At 36.4% G+C, this 18,242-nt stretch overlaps 1 non-coding gene across 1 annotated transcript; it reads left to right on the forward strand.

Moving 5' to 3' along the window:
• The first annotated feature begins 3,025 nt into the window (after window positions 1-3,025).
• LOC117276085 (small nucleolar RNA R71) lies at window positions 3,026-3,132 on the forward strand. Its single transcript, XR_004506307.1, has one exon. It is a non-coding gene; the product is annotated as a small nucleolar RNA R71 (small nucleolar RNA).
• Window positions 3,133-18,242: the final 15,110 nt, after the last annotated feature.

The following is an 18,242-nucleotide window of genomic DNA, read 5'->3' on the forward strand; positions in this document are numbered from 1 at the left end:
AAAGCAAAGACCACAGCAAATAACTCTTTCTCAGTAGTGGAATAATTGACTTGAGCATCATTCAACGTCTTGCTGGCATAGTAAATGGGCCTAAACATTTTATCTTTTCTTTGCCCCAGATCTGCCACAACTACATCACTGGCATCACACATTATCTCAAATGACTAGCTCTAATCATGTGTCACCATAATAGGAGCACTTACTAACTTTTCCTTTATCAATTCGAATGCTCTTAAGCACTCCACATTGAAAACAAACTTGACATCCTTTGCTAGCAATGTAGTTAACGGTTTGGTAATGCTAGAGAAGTTTTTGATGAACCTCTTATAGAATCCAGCATGTCCCAAAAAACTCCTTATGCTTTTCAGAGAAGTTGGTGGAGGGGGCCTAGAAATTACATCCACCTTGACTCTATCAACTTCAATTCCATGTACAGTTACTTTGTGGCCCAAAACAATTCCTTCTTTCACCATGAAGTGACACTTCTCCCAGTTAAGAACCAAGTGCGTGGCTTCACAACATTGAAGCACGAGCTCCAAATTCTTCAAGAAGTCCTCAAAGTCATCACCAAAGAGGGTGAAATCATCCATGAATACTTGTAGACACTTCCCATTTATATCAGAGAATATAGACATCATGCACCTCTGAAAAATGCAGGTGCATTACACAACCCAAACGACATCCTCCTGTAAGCAAACATACCTTACGGGCAAGTGAATGTGGTCTTCTCAACATCTTCTGGGACAATGGGTATCTGATTGTAGCCTGAGTACCCATCCAAGAAGCAGTAGCATCCATGTCCAACCACTTTCTCTAGCATTTGATCAATAAAGGAGAGTGGGAAATGGTCCTTCCTTGTTGCATCATTCAGCCTTCTATAATCAATGCACATTCTCCACCCAATGACTGTTCTTGTGGGGATCAATTCATTATTTTCATTTTTCACCACTGTCATGCCGCCCTTCTTAGGTACAACTTGTACTGGACTAATCCACTGTCTATCATAGATGGGAAAAATCACTCCCGTATCTAGCAATTTGATGATCTCCTTGTGAACTACTTCCTCCAAATATTTGTTCAACTATACTCCGGCCAATGGCTTTCTTGTGCTTCTTCAGTAGCTCCACCAGTTGTCACTCCTGTGTACCTGTCAAGTCAGCAAAACTAATCATAGGAAAATTATTAATTTCAAGAAAAGTATATTTTAAGTGAGTGGGGAGGACTTTCAATTCCACATTAGGCTTAGACGCCTCCTCTTTTAACTCCTTCTCATCAACCACTTGATCCTCTGTTTCAAGAGCTTCAGCCTCTCTCTTTATTTTAGGATCTCCATCCTCCACTGTGCTAGACTGAGTAATATACCTCTCTAGAGTATCCCCCACAAGCTTATCAAACTTGTATTTTTCAGCCAATTCTCCAACAACATCCAGCTTGAACACGAGTAGGCGGACGCCTCATCACTGGGGTATTTCATAATCCTCTTCATCTGGAACACCATTTTTTTGTTTCCCACTCTGAGCATAAATTGCCCTTCATAGATATCAAGGATAGCTCTACCTGTACACAAGAATGGCCTCCCTAGAATTAGAGGCACTCCCTTGTTCACCTCCATATCCACCACAATAAAGTCTACGGGGAACACAAATTTGTCCACTCGCACTAGAATATCCTCAATGATTCCCTCAAGTAAAATAGTGGTTTGGTCTGCCAGTTGTAGGGATACTAGTATTGATTTAATTACTCCAAGATCACCTTCCAGTTTCCTGAATACAGACAGAGGTATTAGATTTATAGACGCACCAGAATCGTAGTTGACCTTATCGAATTTTCCACTCCCCAACGAGCATGGTATGGTGAAGCTTCCTCGGTTCCCACACTTTTAAGGAATTATATTTTGTAATATGGCACTGTAGTGGGCATCAACTTGACCATGCTTGTCTCCTCCAGTTTTCTCTTGCTAGACAAGATTTCCTTCAAGAACTTTGCATAAGCAGGCATCTGAGTGAGTACCTCTGTGAAGGGAATGTTCACATAGAGTTGTTTAAGCATTTCCAAGAATCGCCCAAAACATTTGTCAAGGTTTTCCAGCTTCATCTTTTGAGGGAATGGTAGAGCTGGCATATGTCTACTTTATTCAATCTCCTTTTGTACCCCACTACTCTGGCCTTTCTTCTCTTCACCATTTTTCTCTACTGGTGTTTTCGCCTGCTTGTTCACCACCTCGGGTCTAGCTTTCACCACTGGATTAGCCAATATTTTGCCACTTCTCATAGATACAACTTTGATTGTTTCTTTTGGGTTCTTTTCAGTGTCAGATGGCAAAATCCCAGAAGTCCTCTCAGATAACAAATTTGCAATCTGTCCCAATTGTCTTTCTAAATTTCGGATGTCCGTGCCCTGAGTCTCAAATTTTTCATCTGATTTGTTGATTAATGCCTTCATGAGGTCCTCCATACTAAAATGATTTGGCTGTTGTGGCTGGTATTGCTGCCTATGATGGTTTTGAAAACCTAGTGGTCCTTGATGCTGGGGTCTGGGATTATTTTGCTGCCATGAATTCAAGCTCCCATTAGGTGAACTTCACGAAAAACCTGGATATCTTTGACCCATAGCATTATAGTTGTTCCCACCTTGGTAGTTTCCTCTATTAAAGTTCCCCACTACGTTGACTTCCTCAGCCGATGCTTGACACTCATGTGTAGGGTGTCCTAATCCACAGAAGTCACATGTTGTTTGCAGCTCACTTTGTACCTTGGCTAATGTCAGCTTTCTTATCTCCTTAGACATGGTGTCTAGCTGGGCTTGCATGGATGTGTTAGAGTCCACCTGGTGAACCCCAACTGATTTTTTTCTATCATTGCTCTCAGTCGGATACTGATTAGCATCTTCAAATAATTCATCAAGGATTAACACAACCTCCTCCGACGTTTTCTTTATTAGTGGACACCCACATGCAGTATTCAGAGTTCGTAGTGAGGACGGTGTCAGCCTATCCCAAAAATCCTGGAGTTGCATCAACAAATCAATTCCATTGTGCTGACACTTTCTGACTATCTCCTTGAATCGTTCCCAAGCTTCAAAAACCGTTTATGTCTCCTTCTGGCAGAAATTATGGATTTCCCTTCTGAACTTCCCTGTTTTTGCAGCTGAAAAGTACTTGTCAAGAAACTTCTTGGTCATATCTTCCCATGTCGTGATAGAACCTGCGGGTAAGCTACGAAGCCATTGCTTCACGTCATCTTTCAATAAAAAGGGGAATGCCCTTAAGTAAACAACTTCATTTGATATTCCATTGCATTGAAAGGTGTTCATGATATCGTCAAAGTCCATCAAGTAAGTATTAGGAACTTCGCTCATCTCCCCTCTGAAAGAGCAGTTGTTTTGGATAGTTTGAAACAAGCCTTGCTTCAATTCGAAGTTGTTTGTTGCTATGGGTGGGGTTCTGACACTTGATAGTCCTTGATTATATATTGGCCTAGCATAGTCACCCAATGATCTTCCAGGTCGGGGTGCTGCATTCTCGAACTGGTCTTCAACCTAAGATCAACTTAGTGACGAGTGTCTAGTGTATATAAAATTCTAACTCGTACTCTGTCAAATAATAGTATAGAAAGATGTCGAACCCACAGAGATTGATTTATCTATTCTACAGATGTTTCTTGTTTTAATTACTATTTGAGAAAATTAGAAAGAGTTGAGTTATAAATTAACTAACTAAAAATGCATGAATAGAGCAGTAGAAAATATTTTATTTTTCACAAATATAATAAAAAGGTGTTGGGATCTTGACTTCACTTAATATTTCTATTATATAATAGAATTATTATTCTTCAATTTCTATTTCTCAAAAATGTATAAATGCCTCTCACAATTACAAATATATATTATTACTTAAGTTGAATAATTAATTGTACTCCTCTCGATTATACAAATTAATCTTCAAACTAGTAATCTTGAAGAACCAGAAATATATGATTGAACTAAAATACGCTCTTGTTAGTAAGTCCCTTTCGGTTACCCTACGTTTTATAACTAATTATTACACTATTCGCCTCTCTCGATTACAAATAAGTGTAAAATTAATTATAATATAAAAGAGATATATGTTACTGAATAAATATTAACATTTATCAATACTACACTTAACTATATTATTTCTTCCGCCTCTCTCGATTAGAGAATTAATAAACAGTTAATATGTAGTACAAGATATATAGATGTTATTAAATTAAATAACGTCTAACTGTTAAAGCAGATAAAAGTTAAATAAATTTTAGCTCAACCATATGAATTTGAAGAATAATATCTACTATTATATAGAAATATTAAGATCCGTCTTTCTCCCAACTCAAGAAAAATTACTCCATACTGGAATTAGTACTAATAATGAAATATTCTTGTCAATTAAATAAGAAAATAGAAAGAAATATTCCAGAAGAATAATTCCCCCTATTTAATTAAAAGCAGAAACTAAAGTAATTTCCTACACTGGAATTTATTTAGAAACAGCAACTAAACCACTATTGTGATTTAAAAGAAAAGATAACTCGATACTAGTGAAAGAAATAAAATAGAGAAGCTTATTAAGAATTTGGATTCAGACTTCTAGCTCTAAGTTTTCTCTCTACTGCCATCTCTCCTCTGATCGGGCACCATCTTCTTATATAAGAAAATTTCATGATGACTTCTCGATTTGGTGCTAGATTTCCATGGCAAATCTAGATTTTGCATTTGCAGATATGAGAATTCGAATTCTCGATTTGGTGCTAGATTTCCATTGCAAATATAGATTTTGAATTTGCAGAGATGAGAATTTTGTCATTCTAAATTTAGATTTCATTGATTTCATCATGGCAAATTGAAACTTGGTGCATTGCCACGGCAGTAATGAATCATAGCTCGATCTTACACTTCTTTATTGTATTTTTCTTGAATATTTATTTTTCTTTTTTCATGTTGCGCACAACAATTCTTCTATAATTATTCCTGCAAAATAAAGTTAAAAATATGGAGGAAAGATGATAATTTATATGTTTTTATGAGAGAAATTATGTGGTAAACATCTGGTAAAATGCACTTATCAAATTCTCCCATACTTAAACTTTTACTCGTCCTCGAGCAAAGAAAACAAATGAACATAGTAAGTAAACACTTTAAGTGAAATCATGAGAGGTTTTGACAGAGAATAATTGACTAAGACCAGTCTACGAGTTCAAACAACTTTCAGTTGTACTCATGTTCACCTATTGAGAATTGAAATCATAATATTTTCTAATCCCAAGTGTATCTCACCGAATGAAGAGAGATGCCCATTTATCACATAATATATAGATACAGGATCAAAGAAGGGCATAGATAAAAAAAATACGCTCACTCTCAACAAAGAAGTACCTCAAGCTACTGGAAATAACCATAAGCTTGACTATCATGTGGTTCTCCACTAATATAGGAGTCTCTGAGTTAAGATCATGTAGGACTTTTGCAAGGTTGTAAAGTACGCTTAGGGATGGATAGGATACATATAGATAATAGTGACTCAAATTCCCTATGGGCACTACACATTTATTTTATCTCTTAGATACAATTGTCTTTCATCTCATTTAAATAATAAACCTCTGGGGTTTTTTTTTTTGGAAAAATATATTACTAGATTGTTCTCTTAGTAGCTATTTTAATTAATAATTCCCAGATTAGGCCAAAATTTCAAATTGTTCAAATAAATCAGGCAAAAAATAATAAAAGAAAACTAATGGCTACTGCTACGAAATACAATGTAGGAGTAGCATAATAGTAGATGTGAACTAAGAAGGTAGTAATTTGGAAAGTCCAAATGTTGCCGACTCAAGCAAATCATTGCGAACATCTTCACATTGGGGCTGAAAACTTCCTGCAACTTTGTTGTAAAGAATACTTGTTTTCTTTGGTTGCGATCCATTTTTCTATGGTACATTTTGTACAAAACTCAGCTACGTGGCCATGACTCATCTCCAGGATTAGAAGTGCCATATCTAGCGCATCCAGTGATTGAAAAATCAGCTCCACAGTACAAGTACAGCAGGTCGAATAGTCCCTTGAAGTTGCTGAGGAGTGTAGTGATATCTTCCAATTGTGTGCACCTGTTGTATACTACGTAGTAACAGAGGCAGTTGATAGTTGTGCAAAAACAGTACAGCTTGTTCTTCGAACGTGTGCGTGTGTGCTGCATCATCCTTGAATTCTCCCATTGTGCGTCCAGTAAACTCATAACCAAGTCTTCCCATCATATGTAGTCCAAAAATTCAGTCGAACATGGCCCATTCTTCAGCGGTCTAATTGACACTACCTTGTTGTATGATTATTGCGTCCCCCTTTCTTCGTATGCACTGTTGCATCTGCCACACCAATTCCACCCAATGATTCCTTTCTTTTGATTTGAATAATTCAGTATAACACCTACCTTGTCATAAAATAACACAGAAACAATTGTATCCTCTGTAGAAGCTACAGTCCAGTACTTTTGCACAATGGTGGTGTTGCACTGTTTGGTGCTTCTTACGTGCGATATTTTGTAGTTATTTGCAAAGATCAAATATTGCCAATGCACACTTCTATTCGATACAAGTATGATTGCATTCCAGATTTGGAGCCGAAATTCCAGTTTGTTATATAGCTCCTGCTCGAGCCATATAGTTATGCAGCAGCTTCCTTTTACTATGTTGTCATAGCTCTCACAGATAGAGTCTCCAAAATCAAACCAGCTGCAGTATGAGTTTATGCACATCCTAAAACAGAGTAGCTCATCATTTTCTTGTATATACTCACACTCATGCTGGTCGTGTTCTTTGTTAGCTGCTTTGCTTGTGCTTAACCGTGACTTCCCCTCAATAGAATGAGTATTGAGTATTAATACCACCTATTGAAGGTTCATCAATAGATAAGGCATAGCCACAGTAATGTCACATTTTCCCCCGTGCACCATAGTTGTACACAGCCAAAACCAACATTTTTGAATGAACTTTGCGAGTGGTTTCCATTGATTATCCAATTGAATTCTCATGGATCTTATTTCCTGTGTCTTTGAGATGTCACACTGTATTTGTCTCTCATTTCATAACACCCCATTTCTACCCAGATTCGATTGCCTAAAGCAACTGCAGAACACATAAATTTTGTGCAGCAGTGTGCTCATCAATATGATCCTCATTTCAAATTTTTTTTAAAAAAAATTGTTTTATGGATTCGCCAACTTTTCTTTGTTGCTATTTTTTCTTTTTTGAAATTCGGAAGCAAATATTTTTTTTTTTTTTTTTTTTTTTACTTCTCATGACAACATCTCAAAAGATCGACAACCTCAAACAATTATTCTTTGACCAATTATTTTTATAGTTACACCTCATGCCTAGATTTTTACATTCAGATCAACTCTTAAAGTGCCCCAAAAGGGAACTGGGTGAACAAAGAACAAGTAATAACAACAAACAGGCTAAGGGTTAAAGCTTAGCGACCAACAAAATAAGAGATAATTTATTTAGGCTCAACTGGGCTAACTAGGGATAAAAGTCATTAAGGTAGGTCAATTTAGGCTATGGCTCAACAAAGAAGGCCTACTTTCATTTCTTAACTCAAAGATCTACCTAGAATTTTGCCTCAATCCACATTCAAGGCAAGTTCTAAATTTCCAGATAAGCAGGAGAACTAGACAATAGAAGCTAACCGCACAATACACTTGGGCCAACGAAAACTATAATTTCAATCACCAATAAGTAAGTATGAGCTTAGAAAAGTGATCATAAAACCCGTGAATGGTACTTAATCGAATTCGTCTTTTCTAAGTATCATGTTTTTCAAGTCAAATCAAGTTTAGCCAACTTATTTATCAAAACAAGTTAAAATAACTAAAAGTCCTAAAAAATTATTCAGTTCAAAATATTATGACCATGGCAAAGAACTTAACAAGAAATCCATGAAAGTACATGAAATAATTTGCCTTTAGAATAAGGCAACTCAAATTGTATTTTATTTTATTTTATTCAGTTTTTTTATTTTATTTTTATAATTTTACTAAAAACACATTTTTTAGTTGTAAAATATACGTTTTATTTTTATATTTAACCGAAACAAAAAACTTAAAAGAAACACATATATAACAAACATATTCCTCTACCTCCAAGCTTAAATAATGTCATGTCCTCATGACAAATAAATTAAAAGTAAAAGGAGATAAAGGAGCTTCCCTGATTTGTTTTCGATTCTGGCCTCATTTCCTTTTTCTTGGCTTCTCAAGGTTTCTCTCATATAACAAAAACAAGATTATGGCAAAGAAAATGTTCTTTTCATGATAGGAGAAAACTTTCATTGTCGAAATCATGAGAGTGCTTCTTTATCATTGCTAAATATATTAATACATATTACATACACATATATATAATATAATACAAACATGCAATTATTATTTTTATTATTTTACTTTTTTAATATAAAAAACTAATTTTATTATATATATTTACTAAAAAGGAAATATTATATGTTACTACTAATAATTACTTAAAAGATTAAAGAGATGGGAAGAAAATAGTTCTGAGTTTAACGTCGCCAGCTCGACTTATTTTAAAAATTAGGCAAAAAGGATTATTGAAACCTGTTTGTCGAAGAATCTGCAGATATAAGGCTTCAAACGATGACCGTTTACTTTGAATTTATCTCCCCCATCTTCATGTTGTACTTCTATGGCATCATAGAGGGTCACTCCTATTACTGTATATGGTCCTGTCCAATGTGACTTAAACTCTCCTGGGAATAATCTCAATCGACTGTTGTATAACAGAACTTGATCTCCAACTTTAAAATCTTTATGGCGGATGATCTTGTCATGCCATTTTTTTGTCTTTTCCTTGTACAATTTAGCATTTTCGTATGCTTCTGAACTCTTCCAACTCATCAAGCTGCAGTAGACGATTTTTACATGCATCTGGCAAGTTTAGATTCAACAATTTTATAGCCAAATATGCTTTATGTTCTAATTCCACAGGTAAATAACAAGTTTTTCCAAAAACTAGTCTATAAGGAGATGTGCCTATGGGGGTTTTGAAAGTAGTTTTGTATGCCCATAAAGCATCATCTAACTTTAAAGACCAAACTTTACGAAAAGAACCAATAGTTTTTTCTAAAATTCTTTTTAATTTTCTATTGGATACTTCAACTTGCCCGCTTGTTTGAGCATGATATGGAGTTCCTGTTTTATGAGTTACTCTATATCTTGACAATAAACTAGTGAATTATTTATTTATAAAATGAGTTCCTTGATCACTTATTATAACTCGTGGAGTTCCAAATCTAGAAAAAATATTTTTCTTGAGAAAAGCACAAACAATATGAGCATCATTTTTTCTAGTAGCAATTACTTCTACCCATTTTGAAATATAGTCAACAACTACCAAAATATATTCATAGCCTTTTGAAGGAGGAAAAGGACCCATAAAATCAATGCCCCATACATCAAAGATTTCATACACAAAAATATAGTTAAGAGGCATTTCGTCCTTTTATGAAATGTTACCGATTCTCTGGCATTTATCACAAGTGGCGACATAATTCCTTGTACCTTTGAATGGAGTAGGCCAAAAAAATCCAACTTCAAGTACTTTAGTTGTTGTCTTTCTTCCTTCATAGTGTTCTCATACAGCCCCATCATGGCAGTGACTTAAGATGTTGTTCATTTCTCTCTCCGGTACACATCTCCTGATTATGTCATCTTGGGGTCATGTGAATCTGGTTTTCTCCTGATCTTCCGAAGCAACTGGTATCTGATTATACCTAGAATATCCGTCAAGAAAATAGTAGAAACCATGACCTGCTGCCAGAAGTTTCACCATTTCTTTCTTGACGACTTCCTGCATTGTTGGGTTCAGTCTCCTTTGGGGTTGGACTATAGGCTTATACTCATTCTCCATAAGAATCCTATGCATACAAAGAGCTGGACTGATTCCTTTGATGTCGGCTATAGTCCATCCTAAGGCTCTTTTGTATTTTCTCAGGACTTCAATCAATTTTCTTTCCTGTTCTATAGTCAAAGAAGATGAAATACTTACTGGAAATAATGCAGGGTTAAGAAACACATATTTTAAATGAGAAGGAAGATCTTTGAGTTCAATTTTTAATTGAAATCCTTCTTACCTCGGCTACAATGGCCTATTACTTTAAGGCTAGCCAACGTCTGAACCGGATATTAATCGGTTACCTCATACTTATAGAGAAAATAAAAATCTCATACTAAGTATAGAAGCATTTGTAGAATATGATTTTTAAGAACAGTAGTAAGATAGATGTAAACATAGTTAAGTTTTAAAAATACAGTATTGAAAGTAATTTTGCCATGCCCTAGACAATATATGTACTTAGCTACTCATGCTAAATACGTATACTACCAACATGGCTCTGATACCAATTTAAATGGAACGAAGTGCAGTAGATAAACAGCAAAGACAGTATAAGAAAAGCTCTTAAAAACTTACAAGATTTTATTAAGTGAACATTAAAAACATAGGAGATTTCTCCTTTTACTCAGTCATCTCCTCCTATACCTATCAGTGATGATCCTTTAGCATCTGTGCTTGTAGAGATTCCCACTGGTCATTTAAATCCCCCTGCAACACTTAGGAGATCCTCAAGACCCTCTAAACCTCATGTGTGTCTCACTGACTATGTGGTTCAACCTCAGAAGTCTACTTGCTCATATCCAGTCTCACAGTATGTGTCCTATGATCAACTCTCTCCTGCTTATCAAGCCTCTTTAGTTGCTTATTCTGCTAGTGTTGAACCTAATTCCTTCAGTGAAGCTAGTGTTGATCCTAAGTGGGTGGAAGCTATGCAAGCTGAGATCTCAGCTTTAGCAAAAAATAACACATGGTCTATAGTAGACCTGCCACCAGGAAAAGTTCCTATTGGGTGTAAATGGGTTTTCAAAGTCAAGTATAGATCCAATGGTGAGGTGGAGAGATATAAGACCATATTGGTAGCCAAAGGTTACAGCCAACAGGAAGGCCTAGACTACACAGAAACATTCTTACCAATAGCCAAAATGGTTACTATGAGAGTTGTAGTTGCCTTAGCTGCTGCTTCCAGTTGGTATGTTTTTTAGACGGATGTACATAATGCATTCTTGTAGGGAGATTTAGTAGAGGAGGTTTACATGCATATTACAGATGGATTTTCAAGCCAGGGAGAGTATCAGAAAGTGTGCAAATTACACAAGTCCTTGTATGGGCTGAAGCAAGCACCCAGACAATGGAATCTCAAAAAACTGTGCAAATTACACAAGTCCTTGTATGGGCTGAAGCAAGCACCTAGACAATGGAATCTCAAACTGACAGAAGCACTCTTAGATATGAAGTTTGTGCAAAGCCATTATGATTACTCTCTTTTTACTAAGAAGATAGGAATAGAACTGGTGATAGTGCTAGTATATGTGGATGACTTGTTGATCACAGGCAGCAGTCTACACATTATCAAACAAGTCAGAAAAGAATTACAGGAAAGATTCAAGATGAAGGACTTGAGAGAATTGAAGTACTTTCTTGGAATTGAATTCTCAAGGTCTAAAACGGGTATCTTGATGTGTCAAAGAAAGTATGCCTTGGAACTGGTTTCTGAACTTGGCCTAGCAGGTGGAAAACCAGTCTGTACAGCTCTTGAGTTCAATCACAAACTCACTTCTATTGAGTTTGATCAGGAAGCAAGGAATAATGCACCTGAAGATATATGGCTTGAAGATAAAGGCATTTATAAGAGATTGATAGGTAGATTACAGTACCTAACTATGACAAGGCCAGACATAGCCTTTGTAGTACAGTTGCTCAGTTAATATATGCATGCATCTAAAGTTTCTCACATGGAGGCTGCAAAGAGAGTGGTAAGGTACATTAAGTCTACACCAGGACTTGGACTCTTTATGCCTGCTGGTAGCTACAATCATTTTGTAGCCTATTGTGATTTTGTTTGGGGAGCATGTGTGGAGTCTAGAAGATCCGTTTCTGGATATGTGGTAAAGTTTGGTAGTTCACTAATCTCCTAAAAATCAAAAAAATAAGGAACAGTATCCAGAAGCTTAGCTGAGGAAGAATTTCGAAGTATGGCAACCACAGTTGCTGAGATTGTATGGCTAGTTAGGTTATTCAGAGAGTTGGGTATGGATATCAAATTACATGAGTCATTGCAATGTAATAGCAAAGAAGTTATTCAAATTTTTGCACATCCTATCTTCCACGAGAGGACTAAGCATATAGATATTGACTATCATTTTGTATGGGAAAAACTTGTGCAGGGGCTAATTCAAACGCAACATGTTGGGACAACAGAGCAAATCACAGACTTACTAACAAAAGCATTGTACAAACCACAACATGAGTACTTACTGAGCAAGCTGGGAATGAAGAATGTATCACTACAAGAAAATGGGGCTTTAGCAAGGGGAAATATGGTCGTTAAAAGTCCAATTCCGGTCGTTATAAGTTGATAACGACCGGGGAAAAAACGGTCATCACCGGTAGTTAAAAACCCCGACGTTAAAAGTTAACGACCGGTTTACAATCCGGTCATTAAAGGATCTTTAGCGATGACATAATTTTCGGTCGTTAAACATGCTTTTTAGCGACAGAATTTTTCCCTCGCTAATTTGTTATCCGGTCGTTAAAAGTCTTTAATGACAACAATGTATTAAGTAAATTCAAGTGCTTTTAGCGACCGATATTCCCTTCATTAATTGTATAATTGCTTTTAACAACCAAAATTCTCTTCGTTAATAGTCATTTATCTATTTGAGAAACCTATCGCTAAAGAGTTTTAATGACCATATTTTTCTTCGCTAATATTAAAATGTAATAAATATAATGAAAATTTAAATTATGTGAATAGTAATAATTATTTATATGCTTTCATACATGCTCAACAACATTGAAAAATAAACCAAAATACTTGATATCTTGTTAATACAAAGAACTAAAGTATCATATTTACCAGAAACCAATCCAAATTGTAAGAAACCCATCTTACTAAAATAATGAAAAGTAAAAATAACGCAAACAATGAATAGAGAGGAAGGCTGGAGTTCAGTAACACGCAAAAAGAAGGCATCAGCTGGAATTCTGTCTCCAAATCGATCTGCTGGTGACAAGCATTTTTGTAGTACAACTGCTTATGATGTTCTGATGGTGGAGGATCATCTAACAAGTGACAACATAGAGAAGGATTCAACAGATAAGAATGGGCAGCTTGTGGTAGTTTCCAGCAACTCTATTGCACCTGCTAATGTTAATCTTACTATAATTGGAGCTAAAATTCTGGAGAGCATGAATCCTTTGCAAGTTCTGCCTGGGTTTTTGCATAATCCAACGAAAGGACTGTCTCTTCAAGAGGTGAAAGAAAACAATGGCATAGTTGGGATTGGTTTGAATACATCCCAACATGATATCCCCTCCAATGATTTGTTTGATCGATCTGGCAACATGTTACAAGACAACCAAAAGGAGGGGCTGACCACATAAGAGAAGAACATGATTACATGATAAGTGAAGATGAGTTGAATGATGAACCTGTCCAGAATTTAAACGAGCTACAGGAGGAAGTTAGCTCTAAGCGTAAGACATAGGTTGACCAAGTATAAAAGTATGATGAAGGTGAAGAAAATTATGTTGGTGATTCCCAGGAGCTAAACACTCAAGAAACTGGTTCGTCAACACGACAAGGTGGTAAAGCGAAGGAAGGGGCAGTAGTTGTGGTTGAGCAGGTTGCGAGTCCATCTCCTAGTGTGCAAAGCAAGACAAAGCTAAGTCCTAATGTTGCTGTTTTTGTTCCTACTGGACAGCAACTATCAGATACGATTTCTAAGCTTAATTTGATCCAAAATTCTACTGGACAGGTAGCTATTACAAGTGGAGTGGTTGCACAATATAATTTGACTCCTACAAACATCTTCCAAGCTTTTGTAACTCATGACATGGATAATTTAAAAGCTCTTAACAATCCGAGGAATGAGAGACGAGCTCTAGTTCTCGGATATCCCTGCTGCTACTGTGTTAGCAAGGATTTACCAGGATGTGGGATCAGCTTTACAAAACCATACAAGTTTGCATAAGATGGGTGATTAAGCTAATACTGCTACACTTGAGATGGTTGAAAAAACTGCAGTTATTAAACCTACTGTTGTGCACGATGAAGGGCAAGGTCTTGAAGATGTAGATGCTTTGAGTAGTATAGTTGTTATAGGGCATGATCGAGGAAACAATACTAAGAATCATATAGAAGTGGCAGTCGAAAAATCTGGAATTCAAGCAGCTACTATAGGTTCGAAGTTGGAGGCTAATGTTGCATTGAATGCAACTGGTGATCGACCTACTATTGGGGCTCCTAAATCTACTGCTGCACTTGTTGATGTAGTTGAAAAACCAGTAGGTTTTTTAGCTATTGTCACACAAGATGAGGGGAAGGAACGTGAAGTAGTTGATGCAAGAAAGGTTTAAGCCCAAATGCACACGCTTTTATACCATCCGGACAGCAGCAAATTGTAACCGTTGGCTTGAGGAATAGCTCTAATTCTAAGATGGGCCAAAAAAGTTAGGTATGGGAGATGGAACAGTAAAGAATATAGCTGGAGAGGACTGGACAGTTATTGCTCGATCACTTGCTAATCAGCAGCAAGCAGTGACGCATCGATCACCTAAAAATAAGAGATCTCCAGGTCTGAAAGACCAGGTCATAACATCAAAGAATATCGAGTTTTCTAACTCGTTTGAAGCATTGCTCAATGAGAATGATCATGTGATGAATGAGGAGGGAAAGAATGTTCAGCAAGTACTTTGTGATACAAGTTCAAAAACTGGACAAGCCACCTCTCTAGTAAGTGCAACATATCTAACATACCCTTGCTCATTCTTTCATACTGATCTTTTGCACTACAATTGAGTTTGAAAACAGAGACATACTACGAAATAACTTTAGCCAATTCTCACACCCCATACCTCTGATCAAATTTGTATAGTTTAAAACAAGAAACAAGTTTCACAAAAAATTTCATTCAAGCAGGACATCGTATATAAACGGGATGAGAGGCCAAGATTGAAAATCAATAATAGATCAGATTAAAATAAGCAATTAACCAGCAGACCTCACCGTAGAATCAGTCAATATATAGATAGAAATAATTTTTGTAGTTTGTATCATTCTTTCACCAAAGTGAACACCAACATCCATATACATACAAGTGTGATCACAACCCTATAGTTATACAACAACTAAAAATTATCAACTTTAATTTTAGGAGGACCGATATTTCGACAGTTATACTTGGCACTCAATGAAACTGTAGTACAAAATTGACATTCAGAATAAACCGTTAGAGAAGATGATTTAATCGTGATAGGAGATATAGCAGTTGCTCATTCAAAATAGATATCTCTCAACAGATGGGGAGTCAAATCACAATCTATGCTCTGACCTCTCTCATCCCAGCTCCTAGTTCAGATGCCTTTTCTAGCGAAATTATTACTCAATTCACATAGAAAAGGGTAAAATTTTGAACCTTATCTTGATGAGAAGAACCTCAAAGATGAGCAGTTGTTGTCAATGGAGGTGACGAGCAGCTTCGTTCGCTAATTCGCTGAATTTTACAAACTCTAATTATTTGAATTTGTCGAAGCAGTTCTCTGCTAGTTCGTTCAAAACAGAGGTTTATGAACTGTTAGAGAAGTCGACGTCTTCGGGCTTATTAGGTTTATACGAACTATTTAAGTCGACGTCCTAGGGCTTTTTCCTTTTGGGGGGGAGATTTGGCGGAATCTGGGTTGGGGAAAAAGTGGAAAAAGTTAGCGCCACTTTTTAATTAATTAATAATTATTTAACGACCGATTGTGTTATATTTTAATGGCTGAATATTATTCCCTCGTTAATATTGAGCTAAAAATTAGTTTTAACGACTGGAAAAAAATTAGTTGCTATAAATACACTTATAACGACCGATTTTAAGTCCCTTCGTTAAGAAATGGTTGTTAAAAATCAAAATTTTTGTAGTGTATTTCATCCCTCAGCTTGAGGGGGAGTGTTGGGGAATGTAGGTCCCATATATATTTAAAGTGTAGAGTTAGTCTGTCACGACCCAATTTCCCCTCCGTTAGGTATCGTGATGGCACCTAGTCTTAGAGACTAGGTAAGCCTACCATTTACTGAATAACAACAATAATAAATGAAACCTAACAGTCTCGATATAGAAATCTTTACAGAATTTATAATTTCCCAAAACCGGTAGTACAAGTCATAAGCTTTACAGAGTTTACTATAATTTTCTAAATATAATTGTTTGAAATAAAGTAAACAGTATGACTACAAAATAGGAAGGTGACTCTGAAGCCTGTGAACGCAGCGGCAGGTTTACCTTGAGTCTCCTCAGCAAGGATCCGCACAACTACTAACGATCGATACCTGGATCTGCACAAAATATGCAGAAGTGTAGTATGAGCACACCACAGCGGTGCCCAGTAAGTATCAAGACTAACCTCGGTGAAGTAGTGATGAGGACTAGTCAAGACACCCACTGGTCGAATAAACTGAAAAAGCATAAGTGTAGGGATGGAAGAACATGACATCTATCTAAGGACCCCGCGATATGCTAACGACATAGCAACTGCAATAAGGAAGGAAAAGCAGCAACAACGGAACACCAGAATAAGACACAGAAGAATGAACGAAAACACAACCCAAATCCGAAAATCACAATACAATAAAGGCAAGTAGTAACTCAGCAGCTGCAATAGTTTTCTCATCAGGTCTTAGCCAACAAACCCCAATAAATTAGTCAAATCCTTGAAGTGTAAACTTTCACCCATAAGTTTTTATTTTAAATTGAGATCTTTAGGATATAATCCTTCCCAACAAGAAATTATTTTTGAAATATACTTCCTTTAAATAAATATCTTTCAAACATAGTTCTTTCAAGATAAAAGCCTTTCAAATATAAACTTTTCAAATAATTAGCCTTCAAACATAGTTCTTTCAAGATAAATACTTTTAAAGTATAACCCTTTCAAATATATATCTTTCAAGCGTAGTTCCTTCAGGATAAATACTTTTCAAATATAACTTTTCAAGTAATATCCTTCGAGTATAAATCACCCTGTGACACTTAAGCATGGAAGATTAGCAGCTCCGAACACAGATATAACCACAGAAAAAATATACCGTGATGCCGTCCCGTAGTCCCGAATTAATTATGCAGTACGGGGGATCTCTCGGAATACGTCTGTAGTCCAAAGTAAATATGCAAGACAGGGGGATCTCCCGGAATATGTCCGTAGTCCAAAAGTAATTATGCAAGACAAGGGGATCTCTTGGAATACGTCTGTAGTCCCAATTTAAATATGCAGTGTTGGGGATCTCCCAGAATACGTCTGCAGTCCCAAAATAAATATGTAGTGCTAGGGGATCTCCCGGAATATGTCTGTAGTCCCAAAATAAATATGTCGTGCTGGGGGATCTCCCGGAATACGTCTGTAGTCCCAAAATAAATATGCAGTGCTGGGGGATCTCCCAGAATACGTCCGTAATCCCAAAATAAATATGCAGCGCAAGCAACGGAGATAACAACTATAACACGACAGAAAGCTCGTACATCACCACAACAAGTACAAAAGCAACAATGACAGAAATGCAAAGTACGGTGAGCGAATCAACTCAAGAATTTAAATCACAAGAATGGTAGAATTCGTTCACAAGGAATAACCACAGTAAGGAATGCTAGGCACAAGGAGAACAACTTAACAAGGAAAAACAAAATAAAAAATGTAGCAACGATTCCACAATATTCAAGTCAATAATAAGAAGCCAACACGAGTCAAATGGTTCCAAAAAGGCAAGTCAACTAAGGTATAGGCTATCTAAACTCCTTTTGAGCAATTACGAGGGATATTCAACAATGCAAGTAAGGGTAAGCAGCAAAAGATAATCATAACTCCAATTAAGACTAAACAATTATAGAATGAGATAATAATAATTTCAATTAAAGATAACCAGTTATGAAAATATAGCATGACGATAGATGAGGTAAAATCATCAGTTAAGTCAAATCAGGATCAAGTAGACAGTAAGGATGAATCCTAAAGCAATTATCTCTAATCAAAGCATGTAGAGGAGAAACTAGCAAATAGAGACTCAATCGTATCAAGAACAACTTCATACACGGTGAATATAAGGACATAAGAACCCTAAAAGGCCAACTTCCC

This window comes from Nicotiana tomentosiformis, chromosome 10 (genome assembly GCF_000390325.3).
Source record: "Nicotiana tomentosiformis chromosome 10, ASM39032v3, whole genome shotgun sequence".
In the NCBI taxonomy this organism is placed as follows: domain Eukaryota; kingdom Viridiplantae; phylum Streptophyta; class Magnoliopsida; order Solanales; family Solanaceae; genus Nicotiana; species Nicotiana tomentosiformis.